The sequence below is a fragment of the Rhipicephalus microplus genome, chromosome X, assembly GCF_043290135.1.
Source record: "Rhipicephalus microplus isolate Deutch F79 chromosome X, USDA_Rmic, whole genome shotgun sequence".
In the NCBI taxonomy this organism is placed as follows: Eukaryota; Metazoa; Arthropoda; class Arachnida; order Ixodida; family Ixodidae; genus Rhipicephalus; species Rhipicephalus microplus.
The window spans coordinates 28,052,302-28,076,408 of NC_134710.1; the positions used below are offsets into that span (position 1 = coordinate 28,052,302).

General features: G+C 46.2%; 1 pseudogene; it reads left to right on the forward strand.

Moving 5' to 3' along the window:
* The window catches only part of LOC142775020 (cell adhesion molecule Dscam1-like), a 429,006-nt pseudogene that overhangs the window by 331,455 nt on the left and 73,444 nt on the right, over positions 1 to 24,107 (forward strand).

The following is a 24,107-nucleotide window of genomic DNA, read 5'->3' on the forward strand; positions in this document are numbered from 1 at the left end:
TTAGATGCAGGGACTTCGGGCATGAACAGCATGGTGGGCTGCCACAACTATGGTGCAGTCTTAACGGTGGAAACACTTGCGGACGATGCCGTCCGCAGCAGTCTTCGTTTTGTAGATCCATTCACGACGACCGTAAAGTCATCATCCGATGACTCAAAGCCGTCCGAGTACAAATCGGTTGCCTCGCTGTCCGTGTCGCTCGACGCGTTGCCACGCTTCCTGGACGACGAAGCCCGGCGCGACGGTTGCACGCCTGGAACATTCTCAGGTGTGTCCTCAAGCATCACCGCAGATGAGGTAGCGGCAGCTCCCAGGATTTTCAGGAAAACAAATTGAAAATGCTGAGACATGGGCACAAGCGTTCTGTGGAAGAATAACTTCGTCGTCGTCACCGGAACGATTCTGTTGTAGTTACCGGGTGCATAAAGGTCCCTGCACTCGCTGCACCGTCTCCGTTTGAGAAAAGGGAGCGCTTTTCAGACACAGCGAAGTAACAACTCAGACACATTCGTGTTCATCTGTACCTGTGAGTACGTTTCGTGTGTCATTTGTGCGTGAGCGACAGTGGGGCACGTTTCTATCGATTTGGAATTCTTCACTTGACATTCCGAGTTCCTGCTATCGCATTTATTGATTCGCCTTTGCGGCAAAGCTGTGACTTTTTACTACCTTACTATTTCACCGGTTCATATTCCTACAAAGAGCTGAAAGTCTTACTGGAGCTGAAAATACGACATCTACACCTACATGTGTTCCTAACTTTTTCAGGTTATGGGACGTCTGGTGAATATATGGAATAACGGCCATTTTCTTGCGTCCATTGAAACATGCCATGTCATTTTTGTCACCGTGCTTGACTGTTCTCAATTTTTTTTCAGCGAGTTCTAAGCTACATATACCACAGGGGTCTCTGAGGCATCAGACAGCCGTCTAAATTGAAGCGCTAGGTGTTCCCGGAGCATATGTCAAAAATTCTGGACTTAGTATGCACTTGTGGCATAAGGCTAAAGGCACAGCGGAGCTGATCACTTTCATCGTCGAATATTTTACAGCGCAGCGGGTTAGATACGGACAGAGAAGGGACACAGCGCTGAACTCTCAACTGAAATTTATTTGGAAAAATAAAGGACATATATATCCTTTCTTTTTCTAAATAAGTTTCAGTTTAGAGTTCAGCGCTGTGTCCCTTCTCTGTCCGCATCTAACCCGTTGCGCTGTAAAGTATTCGACGAGTAACATCCACCAACTCCCCTAACTCGCGATTCTGCTTCTGAACACTTTCTAGCTGGTCCCGGCCATACGAAGTTATACGAAGTGACGCAGGCGTGCGCAGGGTGCCACTTCAGGAGGGGGTGAAGGTTCATCGTTATTTTCAGCACCCCTCCCACCACCCTATTAATTTATGTATGGGTGCGGGGCACCTTTTGTGCACTTCCGCTGCTCTCTTATGCGACTTGTGGAAACGCACCCCCCCGCCCCGCTCCCGTGCGCACGCATACGCGAAGTGACAAGTTACAAGAGGGATGCTAAGTGATGCAGAATTCCAAGTGAGTCCGGCACAGTTACCTCTCGCCGTTTCGGTCGTACTACGCACCATTAACTGCATACTTTAAACGACTCGAATTCAGAAATCTCACTTAGCGCCGTGCCGTGATACCCAGCAAGTGATCTCTTCACCAGCAAGTGTGAACCTTCTTTGATCTCATCATGTATGCGTCTGGCATCGCGCACCACTGCCTTGCACCAGCTTTTTACAGGACGAGAGAGAGCATGCTCGGTTGCCCGTGACGTTACGTCTGGCGCGACGAAGCTGTTGCTCGCGGTGTGCAGGCTAGTGGGCTCGTGGTAGGGCAGTGCACAGCCAAGCAGGCTGGCGGCTGTGCACCTGGTTGTGAGGCAACACGTGGTGACGTCATCACGATAAGAAGTTTTTCGTTCGCGTTGGACAGATTTTGGCTGCCTTAAACAGCTGCACTGTTAATAGACCATTAGCATACTAAATTTGAATTGAAAATACAGCAGGGGAGAAATAAAGCACGGGAAGTTGCACAAAGTATGCCAACTAGCCCAGTTTTCACTTCTACAACAGGTACTTTTTTGTACCTGCTGTAGAAGAGAAAACTGGGCTAGTTGGCTTATGTTGGGCAGGTTTAAAAACAGAGCGACAGAACACACACAAAAAAATTGTGTACAAGATGACCATTTTAGATCGTTATGTTCACAACCTTGCTATAAAAAAGCTACTGGATCAGGCAGTGACGCGAGAAAGTACACATGGTTTTATGAACAACACTCATCTGCGCAAAAGCTATTTGTTCTTCATGAGGTACCTGAGTGGCCTGACTGACGCCAAGGAAACGAAACTTTTCTATCTAGGATGTTAAGAGTAGCCATGCTTAATATTGTTCGAAACTCCACTTGTCAGAATTAATCTTGTCTGTTCGTTTTTCTCGGTGACATAAGGATATCTAGATGTTTTTTTGGAAACATGAACCTCTAACTCTAGATGAGGTTATTAAAGTTGGTAAAACTATCGCTCACAAAGTTGATCTTTAAAAATACACAAAATAAACTTCGTAATTGCAACACACTCTTGTAACATAAAGATATCTATAAACGTACCCCTTATCTTGCATCACTTGGTTCAAGCAATAGTTTCATTTTGAAAGTGCACTGAGATGACTTTGAGACATCACAAAAAATACATCTCTTGCCTCCTTCGTATGCGGTGTTAAAGCTCCCCACACAGGAGTCAGCCAACATATGATAAAATATTTCCTTTTATTTCAAAGTTTGCAACACTGAGCATCCGAAAGCCAGCCCCACCACAATGGAGATTATCCCTATTAGTCAACACACTTTCATTGAGTTTTCAATGTATGTGTACTGCACGCAGCCTAAATCGCAAAATTTACTGTCGGGATGTCTAGATGATAATTCACTTATCACCATCTTCACTTATCAAGTGCACTGCGAACAGATGGCAGATTGGCCGCTAGTAAGTCGCTAATTGCTGTCATCCGTTGATGTCACACTACCATGGACCATGACAGAGAAGCAGCCCCCTCGACATTAAAACAAACAGTCTTTTAGGAGTTTGCTCCTTTTTCTCGTGGCTTGTCCAATGGTGGTGGCCGGCGTGTACACCAGTGTTGCCAGTGTGTACACTTCTGCGGTCGCTGCTCAAGGTAGCCTCTCCGGTGATTCCAGCAATGCTGGATGGATGGATGGATGGATGGATGGAATGGAATGGAATGGAATGGAATGAATGGATGGATGGATGGATCGATGGATGGATGGATGGATGGATGGATGGATGGATGGATGGATGGATGGATGGATGGATGGATGGATGGATGGATGGATGGATGGATGGATGGATGGGGTTCGAATCCGGACTGCGGCGGCTGCATTTCCGATGGAGGCGAGAATGTTGTAGGCCCGTGTACTCAGATTTGGGTGCAGGTTAAAGAACCCCAGGTGGTCGAAATTTCCGGAGCCCTCCACTACGGCGTCTCTCATAATCATATGGCGGTTTTGGGACGTTAAACCCCACAAATCAATCGATGGATGGATGGATGGATGGATGGATGGATGGATGGATGGATGGATGGATGGATGGATGGATGGATGGATGGATGGATGGATGGATGGATGGATGGATGGATGGATGGATGGTCGGTCCGGTCGGTCCGGTCGGTCGGTCCGGTCGGTCCGGTCGGTCCAGTCGGTCGGTCGGTTTCAGCATCTCAAAAAAGTGTATCCCTAGGTTCTTCTTGTTTTTTTTTGTTTCGTCTGAGACGTCGCTGCTTCGTGGTAACTCGAAGGAACCAAAATAAAATTATAAAATTGTGTTTATGCCGTAGTTGTGTGGTTAGGTTGTAGCAGTGTGAGGCAAAACTTCGACGTTGGCATCTAGATGTAGGGAACACTATAGAGAAAACTACGACGTCTTCGGCAACTTCAAGAAAATTGCATTGAGGACTGCTTTTCGCAATTGCCTGCGAAAACTCAACATGCTGTTTGCGCCCCATAGGAGTAAAGGAATGTGTAAGTGAAAGGGCAAATGTAAGGCCATAGACACCGATAGAAAAGAAGGGTCTCATGAAAATCATGCGCCAAAGGCTGCAGGGTTAGTTTTTCTGAGCACGTTCCAGTATTTCAACACTGAGACACTTCAGAAGATTGTTCCCTTCTATCTCAATATGCAGACGTCAAACTCTTACTTTGTAACAACTCTTGAAGTTACTTTCCAAATAGCTTAATACCGCGAAATTTTCTTTCGAGATTTCATAAAAAATTTCCTTTGACTTCCTGCGGACTGCATTGTCAATTTTTTTGCAAGAAACCGGCGTTTCAGTCTCTTTAACTTTTTAGGTGAAAGTCCGCATCAGACACTTATATGCAGAACAAAAAATAGCAACCCACCTAACGCATCTTGATTTCGTATTTATACCGAGACAACAGAGTGTCATATTTTATGGACCTGACTTTAAGCCAACTCATGTTATAGAGGTCTGCCGTGACGCATAGTTTGGCGAATACCTATGAAATACAGCGATGCATGTATTTAAAGGTTTTCACTTATTTTTTCTTTTCTACCAGTGACGAGTCAGACATTCCAATACAGTATGCCCTCAACAAACGCATGTCTGTCGAATATTTGAATTTGCCGAAAACGCGAATATTCAATCAACCCAGCCTCTTTGTAGCATCCCGCGGACGCTGCTGCGGACTGAAGAGTAATATTGATGCAGGGCAGAACACGAGAAACTACTTCAATTCTGTCAACAGCCGAGCTTGTCGGCGGGCGATCGTAAAGCACAAAAAGCATAGCAATGACTTTACATTTATGGAGAGCGCATGTTATTCTGCGGCGTGCGGCCAGACTTTTGTTCCAGAGAAGTAAAACTTAAACTACTTCGGAAAGTTAGGTGAACCAAACACATTAAACCTGGAGAGTTCATTGGCTCGTGTTTTCGAAAGCGTCTACATATACTGGCTATCATGCTGGTTTTTACGATAGTGCGATTGCGCTGATGCATTGAGTGCGCGTAGGGATGACCCCGCTCATTGATGCACACTCCTACTGGCAAACTTTATGATGACATAGATGTCTCCTTCTGACAACTGGCATCCCACAAACAACACTCAAGAATATTTACGTTCTTGATTACCCTAAAATTTGAGGGACGGCTAAACAATTTCGTCGTGTTTCTTTTTTATATATATGTACTCTCGTTAAAGTCGAGCATGACAACGTACAAATTTTGATTCTGACGTAATTGTAGTAGTTTAACTCGTAGCAATCTGCCTTTTTCTTTTCGCGTAAAAGTAAGCGATTGTCTACCTAATCAATAAGAGCGTAAGAGGGACCCGGCGGTGTTTGGACTACAAGAAGCGATAACTGCAATGGTGGTGACTAGTACAATACAAGGGTGCAATGAAGTTGGATCAGATTTTCTTTTTGTTTCCTATTCATTGGCACTGGCATAGTACACTAGGCGGAGAAATATTTTTACTCTTTACAGTAGACTATGCAAATGGAGCTAAACTCTGAGCGCACAGGCTTGATCTACGCGTTCGGTACATAGAAAATTGCGAATAGAGGTCGGCCAGCAAGCACAGCAAGTTTATAGAAATTGCAAGTCTTCGTTCAAGAGATTTGCGCGGCGACAATGATCAGAACCAATAAAAGTTGAGATAAATTAAGGGGGACGCAAGGAAATTCTCTGTTGGCGGGCCCATCATTGACGCATAACGCAATGCTTCAGCTACTCGTCCCACAAGCTTCGGTTACTCGTCGACAGCTTTTAAGGTTCTTGTGACTGCCATGTTTTGCGCACTTTTCCTCCTAGTTCAAGTACTATAGCACTCACAGTGTGGTGTTGCGCTCTGCAGCTGCTCCTGTGATCAGCCCGTTCTCTTTTCCTGAACGGCTGCAAGAGGGCATGCGCAGCTCAGCCACGTGTACTCTGCTCGACGGTGACCCGCCAGTCACCATGGGCTGGCTCAAGGACGGTCGGCCCGACCTGGGGCCCGACGTGCAGGTGGTGCCCATCAGCGACTTCGTCTCCAACCTCATCATCGACAAGGTGGCGCGCCACCATTCGGGCGACTATACCTGCACGGCCGCGAACGCTGCTGCCTCCACAAACCACACCGCTCACATGTTCGTCAGAGGTGAGGGGAGCAGGCCCTTGTGGCTAGTGTTATTTTCTTACGTTTTCCACTCCTCCGCACACCTGAAGGTAGAACGCTGCTCTTTCGTTGATACCATTGCCACAGTACATGTCTTTTTTTTCATTTCTTGGAGAGGTCATTTCCACGCCAGTCGGTTAATACATACGTGTCTGTATATAGTATACGTATGTGTGCTTACACTCTGCAGAAATATGTGCACGTATATATTTGCGAGAAACATCAAAACGATTGCAGAATAATGTGGTCTTCCGTCGAGAATTATATACCCTGTTTGTGCCTACGTAGAGATGACCATTGAAGACCATAAAAAAAAACAGAGCACCCACGCATCAGCGATCGGCTTCCATACTACTTTATTAGCCGAAAATGACGGCCAGGCAACCCTGAGTTAACTTCGACAAGCTAGAAATGCCTACATTGACGCTGTGAAAGATGCTACGTGTATGTTACCTTTAATACATTCACATATTCTTCAGCGGCTCTTCAAGAACTCAAAAATCACAAGGCAGCGTACATGAACCAGGCTGTACGCACTATGAATAATAAGAGGTGCTTGCGTCAAGGTAAGCTATAGATTCAACGCCATGCTGCGAATCCTCGCAACAAGTCTGTCGACCATCAGGCACATCACCCTCGTATATAGACCAGATTTTCCCTCCATTCTCCCACCTCAACTCATCGTCTCATGTGGTGCCCGAAAATTTTCATCCGGCAGAACACAGTCTTATTCGAACGTGTGTCTACCCCATCCCCAGTCCGCAGCTTACCAGGGGCGAGAAAGTCGTGCTTCGTGCCGGGGGGTTCCTTACACGAACTCTTGTTCTAACGTGTAATTGGTAACGTTTACCGCTGGACGTGACATGCCCATGCTACTTGCCAACTTGTTCCGTTCAGTCTTCTACTGCAAGACGGCCTCTGCTGCAATGTGGCGACCAGCTATGATCGCATGGTGCATGATCACGAGTTCCACAATACACACGTTCAAGTCCCGTGCAACACAGGCCGTGCGGCGTACATATGACACACACCAGGTAATATGCCACACAGCAAATATGTATAGCAATAAAATAATTCGGACTTCAGTCTAGGTACACGAGTGATTTTACGTTTTGCTCCCATCCGAGTTCGTTTCCGCCGGGGCCAAACCCTCAAATTTGAGCTGCGCCATGTCACAGTTTAAAATGAAGATAAATAAAGGTTACCCTCAAGAATATTTGGTGTAAATGCCACTCGCTCAACCATAAATTAGGGCAAAAATGCTTTTTTTTATTGGTGGAAACTTCCTGGGCGACTTGTTAATCATTGTTAGTCTCACTACTGCAATGCTAAGTAGAAACGATACTAAATATGGCGATAAATAGAAAACGTGGATTATGTTAGCTATATTTTGCGTTTTTTGAATATTGGGTCTGTATGCATTCCTCGCCCTAATCCTGTATGCATTCTGTATTGGGTCTGTACGCATTCCTCGCCAAAAAGTACACTTGGCAATCTTTTTTTTTCTTGTTATCAAGCTCAAAGCTGCCGCCTATAACGCAATGTCTGGTTGCGAGAAAAACAGCTTTTTGCGTAGCTGTGAACCAAATGAGGGCACACGCACGTGCGAGTAAGGAACAGTGCAAAAAAAAAAGAGAAGAAGAAAATGCAGAAGATGGAAATGGCGTACAGGAAGGCGCACGCAAAGGGACCGCACGCGACGACATCAAACATTCATCGCAGCAGCAGCAGCTCTGTTTTCCGAACCCCACCCCGCCTTGTGTTGTCATTTATTTCTCTCGTCCCGTTCCTTTGCAAAGTTTTCGCTCCACGAGGCGCAGTCCCCTTCGCTTTTGTCGCGTCGCCAGTCGGCTCCCGAGCGATGCTTCTTTGTCATCCCCGTCAGTCATCGACGCCGATAGAGCAAGCAGGCAGGCCCCGTTCGAGCACCTTTCGCAAACGCTGTGCGTGTTCGAATCTCCGCTACGAGTGCCGCGCAAAAGTGTCCGGACCTTCGTTTATTTTGGCCTGTGTGCGTGTAAGTGGCTTTGCGAAACAAGATAACACACGCAGCTTGAGCAATCTGCTGCTCAACGTTCCATTTCGCTTTCTCAATTTCAAAAGCTGTCATACCCTTGTTTTTCTTTTTTTGTATTTATTCTTTGTTGAGTCTAAATACCCTTTCCGTGGCCGCAATACTGGCATTTCTTTGTGGCTTGGACTTTGAACCCTGAGCCAAAAAGAGCCGTTTTTTTTCCCCGCATTGTCCTTCCATTTCCACCTTAAATTTCATATGCGATAAAAGGAGTCTTTTTAGAATGTTTTTTACTTCCTATTTAAAATACCCGAATCAATGGGTCTTCAACGGCAAAGACCCACCTTTTCTTAACACAAAAATGCCGTTGTTTTCTGAGGTAGCATTCTTGAACACCTCTAGTTTATTTAAATACCATTCATTATTGTGTTGCGCAGAAAACTCGCGCTAGACGGCTGCGAGACCACAGCAATAAAGGGTTAAGCGCAAACTACGAACTCTTTTTACGTTCCCAGTGGACGCGTTTATGTAGTCTTGAGCACGCTTAGCGTGAACATGGGTGCTCGTGACACGCGATCTTATTAGCGACGCCTACCAATGCCAGCGCGTGGCCCTGCACATGCGCAGTTTGTCTATGGAGTGGTTATGTTGCTATCATGTGCAACGCGACATTGGGTGCCCTTCAACAAAGATAACACGGTGCGCCAGATGATGAAATGGTCTTGCCGCTGAAGCGACGCGTATATGCCGAGTCTCATGTTTGCGTAAATGTTATCTCCGCGCGTCATACACAGTACTGAATGTGTCAGAGGTGAGCGTGACTTTTCTTTGCGCTGCTCTTGCCGCTATTCTGCGAGTGTCGTAGCGTGGTGCAAAAGGACGTGAAATGTTCAATTGTGTCGCGGTAAAGCCACTTTTACGGACGTGACGGCGTAGCGCCGACGTGTTTCTGTTAGTTCCATTGTCATTATTTTTCCGAACTCTCAAGCTGGTGCGAATGATGGCTATTGACATTTTTTTAGTGGTTGCCCCCATAGCTGCACGTGCAATGATCTTTGGCGACGGCTTCAGCTGGCGTCGAAGGCCATAATGCACTCACCTGATTGTCCGACTATACGTTCACGAAGTTTCTTTCAAACGCCCTTCAGTAGAAGTATTTCTTGCCTTGTCGCAAAGTCAGAAACTTTTGGGTGCATTCTGAATATATTCACACCATTTTTTCTTTCAAAGCTGCTGACACGCTAACAAGCGAATGTTTGAGCTTTTTGACCGTAGCATGCCTCACAAAGATGTGGGGCTCGGATCTGCTGACCGCTGTGAAACTCTTCGTGGATGTGCCTCGATAAACAAACACACTTCTGGTTGGAGCCTAGACATATGCAGCTTCACTAAATGCCTAATGCACTCTCTTCACTTAGGGCACCTTTGATGCACTTGAAGGTTTCAATTATTTCACATTTATTGCGAGTGTAAGTCATGCCCTTTACTGCTCCCGGGATCGGCCGAATGACCTACGATTCTTGTACGCATCGTTGTATTCACGCACGCGATCCACTAGGATGAATAGCGATATAGTGCTTCGCAGCAAAAGTTTCATCTTCCTCAATGCGTGCTTGTAGTGCGCGGCATGTCGCCACGACTAAAAGGTTAAAAGGTCCACGAAACATAGCACTGTATTTGTCTCCTGTGTGCGCAACAAGTGGCTTCACTGCACAGCCGTTGAATTTAATGACGGGCCTATGTGCAACTCCGCTTTCTGCTGGAGGGCACATGGGGGGGGGGGGGGGGAGCACTAGCTTAGCTTACTCAACAAGACTGCACTCGGTGATAAGTGTGGGTGGTGGCGAAATCGGGACGCGTGGGTACGCTAAAGGTCAATACAACATACTTTTTTCGGGGCACCTTCTTAGCCCTCAATCGCCTTCTGGGAGCGAAATAGAGTGAACACTTATGCATTTGTCCCCTCTTTTCGTTTGCGATGGGTGTCGGATCTCTCCACTTCTTGTTTTTTTTTTTCACTTTTCTCGCTACATTTTTCTACTTATGAGAGAGGAGTATTTGCACTGTTTGTTTGTAGTGCACCACCGAGATTTTGCGTGCTCATGATTTGCCAGTATACGTGTCCCTTTTTTCGTTATTTATACAGCGTCCAGTCATCCCTATGTACACTTATAATTTAGACCAATATCGTAAACCACATCGCCACAAATTCTACGTTATTTTTAATGCAGGAGCTGAGAAAAAAAAGGGAGATCCAGGGACTGTGAAATCAACAAATAAAAAATGTGAACTAATGTACGCTCCCGCAATTTTAACTGCATAGCTCAAGCAACGAATGCACATAATGCACCTGCGATACTGACTGCTATGTATGCATTTCCACACAAAACTATCGCCCATGCAAGCGTCATCTGCTACGCTGTTACCTTCAGTAAAAAACACTCCCTCTAAAAAAAAAAACGTGGACAATTCGGGTAGTAGTTCTGCCACAGAACAATGATCATCTGACTTGCTCACGTTTTCTTTCTTTAAAACCCGGCGCTGGCCACTTTTTTTTTTCAAGAAAGCTACGTCACACTAGTGACCGCGAACTACCGGAAGCGTGCTGACAATAATAATAATAATAATAATAATAATAATAATAATAATAATAATAATAATAATAATAATAATAATAACAAACCCGCGTTTCAGTGGCCTTCTTTAGGTGACTGTTAGAGACGTCGACTAAAAATTGAAAGCGCGCACAGCTACGCCACCTGGCAGGTGTTCAGACCCTTGCTTGCTATGCCGCGAAATAACTTGAATTTATGTTTTTTTTTCTATGACTCAGCTACGATCGCTCATTGTTCTGTGTAGTGTTTAGGGCAATTTCTCGTTCAATATTCGCAGCGCTTCCACGTTGGACGATACGGCCATCGGACATGTCGACTGTCGTGGGCTCCTCTGTGACATTCGACTGCCAAGCCGAGGGCGAACCGCATCCCGTGGTGCGCTGGAAGTACGCTGTTGGTAAGTATACTCGCAAAGCACTGCTCTCTTCCAGCCTTTCAGAATAAGTCTATTGGCGCCCATGTGCACTGAAAACGGGGTGAGCGAGCACTTCCGAAATGATCCACTAGTATTGAAATGCCAACTTTAGTTATCTAACCTAAAGTATAATCGGTGCATATGTTGCTACCGCCACTTTGGGCAATGTTTCTGGGGCACAGTAGAGTTGTAAAATCTGGGAATGCGTAAAAAGCACTAAAGCGCGTCCGAACACGACTTTCGGCTGACGTTTGAAAGGAAAAGTGGTATACTTAGCGCACGTAATTTTGACAGCCTCCAGAAACTCCGCTATCCCATTAGTAAGCGGCAGTTCAGCTACGACATGGAAGACAAGGGCACTGACTCATCACCCGCACCTGTCAGTAGCGAGTTTTGAGGGGCAAAGTGACAAGCCTCACTTACCAGGCGTGACTAAAAGCTCTTTTTAATGGGATTGATCCTTCCAAGCTTCAGAATTTATCTAAAATTGTGACAGCGATTGCTCGGGGCAAGTTTGTCTTTTTATTCATCTTTTTCTGCAGAGTTACCGGTAGCAATTATTCTGAGCGTATAGACAGTCGTGTTGTTGACAAAGCTGCTGGCGCATTTTTTTTTTTGGATTAATGGTAATGCTCTGACCCGCTTGTCTGAAAACGCCCACTTTGAGTTTGCATAAATGAGCCACCTGTGACGCTTATCTTCGTCAAATACGCCTCAAAAAACGCTCCAGATCGTAAAGCCTTCAAAGAGAAGTTCTGAAGGCCCGCTTTTTTGTTCTTATAGCCGTTAGAGTGTCTTTTTCTCGGATGTAGACTAGCACTGTTTGTTCTCCCTACACCTCCCTTCCATACTCTAATGAAAATTAACAGACAATGAAGCGCACTCGCTCTCTGGATTTCATGCCGACCAGTTGTGCCCCGCGATCTCCGACGTCAGCGCAGCTCTGGCCGATTGGGCTCGCCCTATACGCCATATCTTGACGCCGACAAGAGCTTTCGCCGAGTGGTCCCCATTCTCGGACTCCTGCGACCATGTCCATCTTTCCTATCTCCTCTTTACTTCCGTCGTTTTCTGTCGTTCGCTGCCCCTGCGCCTAACTCTCTCCTTCATCTCTGTATATCTTTACCTTTTAATCCTATCCTTTTAATCCCTCCTTTACCCCCATCCCTCGTGAGCTACTGTTGAGGTGTCCTCCCCCTGAGAGGCAGTTACGGGGCTCACTTTCCCCTTCTTTTTATTTAAAATCACTCACTCACACACAGGCAATGAAGCGAAGGAAGGTATAGGGGACGCTGTAATTCTACTGCTTTAAGTGTATTGAATCGCGGTACAGTGGACGAAAAGACAACCTGCCGTAGGCAGGGACCGAGCTTGCAACCGCAACCTGCAACCGCAACCTGCAACCGCAACCTGCAACCTTCGGATAACGAGGTTGCATGTTGCATCATCGCATTGGCTAAATCGGTAATGGCGGTGATGGCGACGTTGCAAACTTTGGCAATAAGTGAGTCATCATGATATCATGTCTTCACTGGGCGCATCATTTGTGTGGACTCCACTGATTGTCAACTTCCGTGTTTTATGAGCCCTCGAAGACTTTCGTCCTAATAAGCCCTTGCACTATATGTCCTAGCAGACATGTCGACAAGCGGTCGGTTAAAAAAAGGGAAAAAAAATAAACGTTGATTCTAGTGAAACTCCGTGTGCCCAAGGTTTTTCATCTCGATTGTTCTGTGGGCGCACGTATAGTGACACAGACATGCGATAATTTGTATTCTCTCTACAACTGCTTACATTTCTTGCAGCGCGCCAAAATCCGTTATTTTAAAGGCTGAGTAAGTCTTTTTTTTTTTTTAGGAAAGCAACTTGTAGCAAGAGAGAAATGCCTGAAAGCCGAGTCCAGCTGGAGGATGTTAGCGCAGTGATCAAATTCACCATTCCAAGCTCTGATTTAGCACGTTTTATTCAATCATTCTCACGTTTTTAAGAATGCCGTTTGCAGTGTTTAGTTGTCTTGAAAGCACTTACGGCCCTGTAGATCTGAAGCGTGCCGTCCGGACTAAACAGTGGATTACATGGCCGGCAGTATTATCAAGACGGTCACTTCACTCCCTTTTCATGTTTGAGGTGGTACGGCTGATGCAGACTGGCGTGAGGCCCTTACTTCGCCCCAGCGGTCATCACTGCGTTACTGAACCCACCAAAGGCCCACGATAATTAAAAAATTAACGCTATCTTCCCGAAGGGAACGCTGATGAGATGCGAAGCAGCAGCGTTGCGCACGGGTGGCGTCGCGGGTTCAACAGTGCTAACGTGGGTGCTGCGGTGAGCGCTGGAAGATTAGATGGAAGCGATAGCTAGCGTAGATCTTGTGGTTTCTTCAGCGTAGATACGGGTGCTGGTCCGGAGCTGGCACGCGTTTCGCCTTGACTACCACGGCCTTGTGATTGCTGAAGTTCAAGCTGAGAGGTTCCTGCAGACATTCGACGTCGAAGTTGGCAAAGAGCAGATCGACGCACGTCCTCCTTATCGTGATGGGTAGTTTCCGTTCCACCGACACGCACTTCAGCGAGTGCACGTGGCGCATGTAAACGACGAGACATTCTCCTGTTCCTCCGTTGACGTCCATGTTGAAGTCTCCCGCCACTATAAGAGGCGCACGTCGACACGCCTCGCCGCAATCAGTCAGCGTCTCCTCCAGACAGCGATGAACCTGTTCCTTCGGCGGGTTGGGAGCGGAATACAACGCAAGGATCGCGACGTCGCCGACACGCACGGCAACGCACTCGGAGCAGGAGCGTCCTCGAGAGGTTCCGGATCGCTTTTCCGGGTCTACTGTTGAACGCGCGCAGCGAACGCGGACTCCGATCGTAAACAGCGACTCCTCCAACACTGCAAGCGGTGGAGAGGCTGAAGCACGGAGCAAGAATATTTGAGGAGGAGAAACTCCCCGGCCGTTCCAGCGGGCGAGGGGGACGTGATAGCGTCACGGAGGAATGCGGTTTACGCCAAAGCTCACCAGATGACGCTTTCGGCGTGTTGCAGAGATTGGTGGACATCTGAGGTAATGAAGGAGATCTGTTAGATTTCAGATTCATAAGGAAAAATCAGCAGTCATGATTTTTAATGACAATGAAGGTAGTGAGCTTAAAATACAGGAGGTCACGCTAGAGATAACAGATGAATACAAATATCTGGGCGTATGGATAAGCAATGGGGACAAGTTCCTGAGGGAACAGGAAACATACGTGACGACTAAAGGTAAGAGGAATGCAGCGGTAATGAAAAAGAGGTCACTGTGGAATTACAATAGGTGTGATGTTGTGAGAGGAATATGGAAAGGAGTAATGGTTCCTGGTCTGACGTTCGGCAATGCTGTCTTGTGCATGAGATCAGAAGTTTAAGCAAGATTAGAAATTAAGCAATGTGAAATAGGTAGGCTTGCCTTAGGAGCTCACGGGAATACACCAAATCAGGGAGTACAAGGTGATATAGGATGGACATCATTTGAGGGCAGGGAAGCTAGCAGCAAGATAAAATTTGAGAGGCGATTGAGAGAAATGGCGAAGGAGCGTTGGTCTAGGAAGGTTCGCACTGGAGTCCGCACTGGAGATCTATCGAACTTTTAAGCAGGAAATCGCCAAGGAAAGGATCTATGACAATACTTGGGGTAGTTCTCTACTGTTTGAGGCCAGGACGGGAGTATTGCGAACCAAGACATATCGGGCCAAATACAAAGGGGTAGACACGATATGCAGTGCGTGTGGAGAGGAAGAAGAAACTGCCGAACACTTGATAATGTTCTGTAAAAGGATTCACCCTATAGTTCAGGATGATGGCGCAGAGTTCTTCAAAGCAGTGGGGTTTAGGGACAGGGAGGGCAAAATAGACTTTAAGCGGGTAGGATTAACTAGAAGGACATTATCTGATTGGTGGCTAAAGTCAAGGCATGGGTGAAAATTAAATCCTTCAGTGCAAAGTACGAATCCTCAACCTCACTATTTAAAGGAAAAAAATAAATCTAGTTTTTGGTTCATTAAGTATTACGGCTTGGTGGCACTAGCCACCACCCGATCTAAAGGGTACAGCCATATCTATCCATCCATCCATCCATCCATCTTTGACGTGCGCTTCTATGGAGGTTATGCATAAAAATTGCAATAGCTCCTTGTACATTGTATACTTTTTCCAGATTTCTGTCTGTAACATCAATCGGTAGACGTGACAGATATTTTGGTTGCAGTTGCTAATTGATAATGTCAAAATTAGAGGCGGTGCAGCACTTGAAACAAGCTGCTGATTGGTGCCTGAGCAGACGACGTCGGCACCTGCACATGCACGTGCCCCTGGCTCCTGGCTCACATGTGTGCGAGCATGTAAAGGCGTTCTCAGCAAGCGGCCACGTTCCCCTTCGCGATAATTAGAGAGCTTTAGTTGGGTGGGTTTACGAGCGAGCGAGGGAGAGGAGGAAGCAGCGGAGCGCGACCTGATAATAGAATCCACCTAAAACTCTCCCTTGCCATCCGTGCAGACTTCGGCGGTTCCTCGGTGTTTGCACACGCTTTTTACACCACGACGAAGGCGAGGGCTTTGAACATTTTTACCAGTGGTTTTTCGGGATGCGGCGGAAGAGTGCTGGGCCGAACTGTAACAGCGGGTAGGCATATCCTGAAAGACAATGTGATTGCCCTTAAAGTTCCTAGTGACCCAGTGAGGTTTGAGGCGTCGGCTAGCACCATAGCAAGGAAATACCAATAGTAGACAGGGACATATAGGGGGTCGTATTGGGGCTAGCTTGGTGGCGACAAAGTTCTGGATAAAGCGAAACGGCCAGTTTTTTTACCTGACTCCAGGCCTTGAATTTTTCGGTGCTTTCTCAACTACTTGTAAGCTGTTCACACACGCATGCACGCACACATTAATACGCACCCACACACATACGCGCACTCAGGAAGAAAAATGAACTGGACCTGGCGCGAAGTGCGAAAAGCATGCAAGGGCAGATACTTAGGTGGCTCGAAGTAAACATGCTTGTTCATGTTATTTGCATCTTGATTTTGCATTCACGAACAGCGTAAATTTTTCTAACACAAAGATGCCAATTGATTCATTGATTATTTGTATGTGGGGTTTTACGTCCCGAAACCAGCATATGATTATGAGAGACACCATAGTGGAAGGCTCCGGAAATTTCGGTCACCTTGGGTTTTTTAACGTGTACTTAAATTTTAGCACTCGGGCCTACAGGATTTTCGCCTCTATCGAAAATGCAGCCGCCGCAGTCTGTATTCGATCCGGTGACCTGCGAGTCAGGAGCCGAGTACATCAGCCACTAGAGCACCGCGGCGGAGCCAAAGACACCGATGCCGGTATTTCTGTGGAAATGGTTCTTGAACTTTGTCGAATTAAGATTTGGAGCCGGCGAGTACACATCTGATCACATCCACTTGGGCGCGAGCGGTGATTCGGCATTGAGTGGCCTTGAACGAGAGCATGGTGAGGGCAGCGCGCGTTTTTCCTTCTCCGCTAGTGGAATTTCACGACAGAGGGCGCGCTACTGCAGTACCCGATTTCGTGACGTTTGCAGGATGCGCGAGCGAGTGCAGATTCGCCTCCTCAGGCTGAAGCGAAAGAGATGACACGCAGCGTGCGGCGACAGACTAGGGAGAGAGTGACGTCAACGTGCGCGCACTGCGAGGGCGTGGCCTACTTGGCACCGCCCAAACACCTGCGTCTAGGGTAGCGCGGTGTGGACGGAAGGACAGCGTTGAACAGGCTAGTCAAAGAGCTGCGTCACATGTAATATTATGCGGAGTTTTACGTTCCTAAAGCATGTTATGATAATGGGGGACGCCGTAAAGGACGGCTCCTAAAGTGTACACTATCTGGTGTTTTCCAACGTGCACTTAGATCACACAATACATAAACATCTAGCATTTTGCCTCTATAGAAATGTGAGCGCTGTGGCTGGGACCGAACCCGCGACTTTCGGGTCAGCAGCCGAGATTCCTAACCGCCGCTCTACTATGGTGGATAGTTAACGCAAATGAGGTACTCTCCTTTCACCAGAGTGTCGCTTCTAACTCTGTCTCGTACATTTTAATAGTGAAAAAGGTAACAGTGATTGCTGTTCTTACTAAACTTGCTCCTCATTCTCGTTTCTCATTGTGCAGGTGTCCGGCAATAATGGTTAGTGAATTCTCGATTACCTGCATCTAAAGGCGGTCCTTGAGAGACAGTATATATAGCTGGACACCCTAAATTCCGGGAGAACGAACGTCGGCTTATAGTGGTGATTATGCGCAGGAACACCTCAGCGAATCCAGTCTTTGTTAGGTGAAGCACCTTTCGCAACAGGGAGCTCTTCCATTCGTTACGGGAGAGAGACTTCTTTCGTGCTTTTTCTTTTTTTTTTGAGAAACCTGGGGCATGTTGTTTGCAGTGCTACACCTCAGTATAAGGGGCTTAACTCAAGATGAGATACTTTACTTATATTTGGAGGGAGTGACAAGACTAGTACAAAGTAAAATTTCTGAAAAGAACATGGAAACTTTTTTTTTACTGTGAGGATTACTAGCCATTGCCCGATGGCCACTCAGTGATATAATTGAACCTTATTTTTTATCGATATTATTTACTCACAATGCTTTTATAAAGTGTTTTTTTTTTGCGAAGAACATCTTGGTGTTTAGAGGCCTTCGCTCTAGCAGTCGTTCTTTTTTCCTTCATTCTGTGAAAACTTCTGATCGATAGTGCCTCAGTAAATGTGCGCAAAGAAGATGAGAGTGTTTTTTTTCTTGGATGTGGACCCACGAATTTACTTTTTGCCCCTTGTACAAAACAATACGAAGCAATTTGTGAGCTACACGGCTGCCTCGCGAGTGACTCTCGTAATCTCCGCGAAATAGCCGCTGCTTTCAATTAAACGCCAGCGAAGCCTTCGCAGATAAAAGTAGTGGCCTGGCTTCTAGCACGGTGGCTCGTCTCAATCTGCATACCTCAAGGCTTTAATTTCAGACTGGCTAAAGAAGCCCCCCTTTTTGTAATAAAAACGCTTTCCAATTAATACTCTCGAACTAGTATCTGCTCTGGCACCAAGTTCACTCATCTGCTCACTCTAATTTTTTTCTTGGTTTGACAGACCTGTACTAACGGCGTTTTTGCTGTCGATTTACCGCCACTTCCTGTATTACGAACTCTTATCTCGCTGACTGTTTTGCTGATGAGGGGGCCCAAAACGTTCGTTCGTAATAGCTGTCTCAGATTGGCCTTCATTTATAATATCTTATTAATTTGCACTTGTCTGTGCCCGTTCTATTACTAAACTTTAAAAAATTCGTCTATTTCTGAACTTTCCCAAAGCAAAAAGCTGTCATTGACAGCTTAACATGACCTTAAGACAGTCAGAAGCAGTAGAATTCACAGGAAGTTGAAACTATACCACATGACTACGGGCATTACGAGAAATGAAGATAAGTGAATAAAGAACGTCACAAAGCTTTTTTTTTCGTTCGTGCGCTGATCTCAGCTGGTAAATGATTTTCTGGCATTTTGATTGGTTAAAATTTTCTCTCAGAAGCCTTAGCCATTTCTTGCACATCTAAGAAAAATGAAACACGCAGACGCAGAAGGTCCACGGGACAAAAAGAGGTCCCAACCTGCTCATTATATTTCCGAAGATACGTTTAGGCACTCCACTGCATTCCTCAAGTCATGATAACGAGAATATTACCACGTGTCTTCAAACTCAACAAAGTTCGCAACTTTTAATCGGCTTTTAATTAAGAGGCTCTTCAAGGTGGTGAATTCCAGATTGCTTTTGACCAGCTTGAGTTTACCATTTCAAACTGCGGCGAAAGAAAAAAAAAGTGGCAAAACTTTCACTAAACAGCACAAGCGTTGAGACAGTGAAACTGGATGATTCTGAAGACTAATCTAGGTACTTCTAGGTCGTTGTTAGGCTACAGTTAGTTCATGATATGTTGTTTCTACTTTGATTCTCCGCGCAGAGAGGTTCGAGTTAAACCACAGACAGTTCATCCACTCCGATGTAACCCTAACGAGCAGGCTCACCGGATAGCACGCAATTTCACGTACCAAGCTGTAGCTGATAGTGAGACTCGCAACGAGGTCGACATTCATAAAGAGTCGTTTAGTGCTTATCGCGAAATCGTATGGCCAGGGAAAAATTCCTCTCCCCCCCTACTCCACAATGAACAAGAATCAGGCCAACACACTCAGACTTCTGAAACCCGGTTTATATATCCTATTTCTTGGCCCCGTGATAGGATATGCCTCAACCATTGAAAATCGTGCCCAAATGTGGCCATGGCAAATGTTTTGTTTTTAAATGCGAAGCGTTTCTTAGCGAACTTCGGCGACTTTGAGCGTATCTATCTATCTATCTATCTATCTATCTATCTATCTATCTATCTATCTATCTATCTATCTATCTATCTATCTATCTATCTATCTATCTATCTATCTATCTATCTATCTATCTATCTATCTATCTATCTATCTATCTATCTATCTATCTATCTATCTATCTATCTATCTATCTATCTATCTATCTAGCCAGGACCACAGAGCAAAACACACGATTGATGGTTTACTCAGCAGTAACGTCTTTTTCCAAGCTCTCATAATAAAAATTCATGACTTCATTCGCAGTGTCTACATAAGAAATCATTCCCAGCTGCGGCGGCTGCATTTCCGGTGGAGGCGGAAATGTTATAGGCCCGTGTGCTCAGATTTGGGTGCACGTTAAACAACCCCAGGTGGTCGAAATTTTCAGAGCCCTCCACTACGGCCTCTCTCATAATCATATGGTGGTTTTGGAACGTTAAACCTCACATATAAATAGATAAGAAACCATTTATTTCGTCAGTTTTGTTAGTTTTGTGAGCAAAAGTGTCACAACAATGGAGAGCTTTAGTTTAGTCTACGCAAGGCTGTACGTGTGAAACGTGCTGCACGCTGCGTACACTACGTTTAAGGCTGCGTCCTACAGCATTAGTTTACCGTGAGCCACATCTGAAACGTGTACAGCAACTTAGCATCAACAGGCCTGCCTTTGAGTGTTGCTTCACGCCATCTCGTGGAGAGGCAAGAAGTTAAGAAGTTGTAATAACCGATATACGTCGACGCAACACACATGTCAAGGCATCAGACAAGGCATATTTTCCGAGGACGAGTGCTGGTTTGGAGTGTTGAGGCTATCGGTAAATTAGCAACATGAAGGACAGGGACGGCGAAGACGAGCGCTTACTGCCAATACAACATTTATTGTTTGCTGCAGACGTTTTCTAAGATCACGAGACAAAAAAATCAAACTGGGGCTGCTCAACGCTAAATACGAAAATGCCCCCATTCGCGGCGGCGTCTTCGCGTGTCATTCTTCCCGTGCCTTGAAAGTTGCCTTCACAATACTGAGGGCACCGTGTGCGAGAAACATCACGCGAGCTTCGTAGAACATGTACGTGCATTCACATGCACGCTAAATGCGTGACCACAACAAAACTTTACTTTCTAACATTTAGAATTCTTTTGCAGGCGATTATTCAGACAATTATTGGTTAGACAAACACAGCAACGACCACAGTTCAAACGGATAACACGCGACGCCCCGTACACAACCCACAAATCTGTCGCGGTGCTTCTTGTCACCATCGCGTTCCTGCGTCTTCGTCAATGGCATTGTCCAATCGTCCAACGTTGCGCTCCAGCTTTGCAGAGCTCCCAATCCACTGCACCTGCTCACTTGTCGGCTTCGGATTACCTATTTAAGTTCCAAATGCATTAAAATTCACACGGACTTCGTCCGCTCCCCCGACCACCATAGTATTGTCGCTCGCAGCCATCTTGTCTGTTTTGGTCTCAGCTGTTCGAGATCTCGCGAGAGCTACTACTAAGGTACCCAACGGCTGTAGCATGCGACACGTAAGAGCCGAGACTTAGTGTACGCATCTTTCGCGTGCGCACTCGTAGAACGCAAACCCACGCATCTCTCTTATGTATAGCGAATGCGAAGCCGTGCTCCTGTCCGGGCGATGCGTGCGATAGGCCGCTGTGCGCGCTATGACTACTCTCTAATGACTACTCATTAAGCGAGAGCACATCCACCTTAGCATTGTTCGTTTAGTTGTTCAATATGTACATAACGGTAAGCCTCACAACCAAATGTGGCAGCACCAAAATACATCTGTAAAATAGTCCATACCACACCCTTTTTGGGCATTGCTGTAACAATTTTCTTAGGGTAGTTGAATTATATTGCAAATTTGTGAAGAACATTTTATGTGAGTGATGAATAAGCGACATAGACCACCACGGATGTCGTTTTATGGCTGCAAACATGATTAGGGTTACAGTTCTGACGCCGGTTGATTAACATTATTGAATGCTTCAATATTCACCTGGTAGCGAAAATTTACCTGAAAGTCCTAATTATTACCGTGAAAGTGAAAGCGAATCATTGGGCCTACAAATTCAGCCGAATGAACGGGGCTTTCATAGTGCACAGAGATTAATATGGTGAACAGTTATTCGTTTCATCGGAGTATTATATGGCTGTGTGCACAAATTAGAATCCTATCGACCACCGATGAGTGCGCGTACCGACCGGCGTACAGATCCGCCGATGCTTCGTCAAGCTCTGGTATCAATCAAGCGTGGGACGAAATGTCTAATGAATACACCATCGCTTCGCGGAAAACCGCACACTGCCTGCAGCGCACGTTCGCCTCCGTGTATAGCGCTGCGCTCTCTTTTCGCGCTCACAACCTCAATTGCTTCACCGGCTGTTGTCGTGCCAAGTGCATGCATGGCGTGACTCGAACAGTTTAGTCCAACCTATCAGGCTAATGAACCGAGCCGTTGCGCCGGGGCTGCCCCCCCCCCCCCTCGGCGACACTCGTGAATTATTAATTGCGGGAGACAATCTCCCTTCCTAATTTTACGCGCCTACTTCTATGCGTTGCCGTCTCGAATTTTACCTTCTTTCATGGCTCGATTCTTTCGCTCGCCTATTCTACGCTTTCCCTTCGTTTTCTTTTTTTACAGTATGCCTTGGCATTGTTACCCATTGTCTTTTTTTTTCGTTTTACATTTCTAATATCTAGGAGAAATCTTTTTTTTTTTGCAGGGTTTGTCGTATTCTACGTAACAAGTTTTGCGGCTTTTCCGAAATCTTTCTCGGGCACTTTTTTTTTACTTCTTACTCGTTCGCCATACCCTAGGAACTAAAAACCAGTAAAAAAACCGCAAAGAGGCTTTTCTCCCATAGTCCCAGTGGCCATTCTTTTCCCCTTTTTGTTTTGTGTCTTAATTGATTTCGTGTAATTACAACCGGCCTCCGAGCGTCTTCCCCGGTTTGTTATTGCATCCCGAGCGATCGCCAAAGAGGGCGTAGCGATCCGCATTAAGGCCCTGTTTTAATTAAGCCTTTATCGGTGCCCCAGAACCGCTCACGTCTTCCACGGTTCGGGAAGGGTGTGCACGTCAGGGCGGTGTGCAGGCGAAAGAGCGCCGCTGGGGAATTACAGATGGAAGGGTTAAGAAACTGCCTACGCGCGGCCGGGGAAATAATTCACCGCGCGTGCTTTTTTCTTCTCCCTCTTCCATCAATAAACACGTATTGGCGGTCGGATGTGAGATTCCGGTCACGCGTTCGACAGCTGCGTGGAATCTACGCAGTGGTGCCACCTACCAGTCAGCCTAGCCTGCCACCCTCCTATCCCATACTGTTTCTTCTTTCTTTTTGTATGTGAGGGCAAGGCTCCCGGTTGATCAGAGCCGGCGGCAGCGGTTGGGATTTCTGGCCTGTTGTCGTGACTAAACTTTCGCGCTATCTAGAAGAGCTCTTGTCCGACGAAGCTGCCAGCGTTCCTATTCATTGGCCCCTCACTTTTTAGCGCCATGCTAATGGCGCTCAAGCCGACATCACCGTAAGCGCTTCGGCCCTTTTATTGCGATAGCATTTCTATGGATACTTTCGGCTGGATTTCGCCGCCAGCGTCAATGTCATACGCCGTATATGTATACGCATTTATATATATATATATATATATATATATATATATATATATATATATATATATATATATATATATATATGAAAACGCAAGAAAGAAAAAAATCCAGAGAAAAATTAGCCCCGTATCTGCATGTTATTCTGCAAATGTCGTCGAAAGACGATAGTCTTGCGTGTGGAGAGAGTGAACAAAACGTATATTTGATGTTCTGTGCAAGAAATCGGTGAATGGTCTTCTGGGGGCGCTGCGTTAGAGTGCCTCAAGCATGCAGCGGAGGCGAACAAACGCATCAAGTCACGTAACACGTGAGACATGAGCGCCATCTGGCAGTTTTCTTGGAAAACGAAGTGCATGGCTCTGAGACGGGCGTGCGTGCCCGTCTCAGTGGTGATAAGGTGTAGAACGCAAGGCGACGGGCAGGTGCCACCACCGTCTCGTCTTAGCACAGCGTTGGAAACACTCGCCTTTTCGTGCAAGCGTTGCATGGCCAGCGCAACGTTATAAAGGCTACGATCCTTAAAATTACTCAGGCATGCCTTTTCTAGTAAACGACGCACATGCAGAATATATACGTGTTGTTGTGGTGCCCCAGACTTGCGCAATAATTGCTTTTTAATTGACAATTGCACAAGTATAAACGCTGAATCTTCAGCAACATTGGTGGGCGCTGTGGATGGGGTCGGCCGTTCCAATACCCGGTGCTGTTAAGAGTGGACAAACAGGCAAATGTACAGACAAACAGACAGACAGACAGACAGACAGACAGACCAAAATTTTCATGTCGAAGGTCCCCAAGAAAGACTATCGTCCTTAAAAGACTCCGGCGC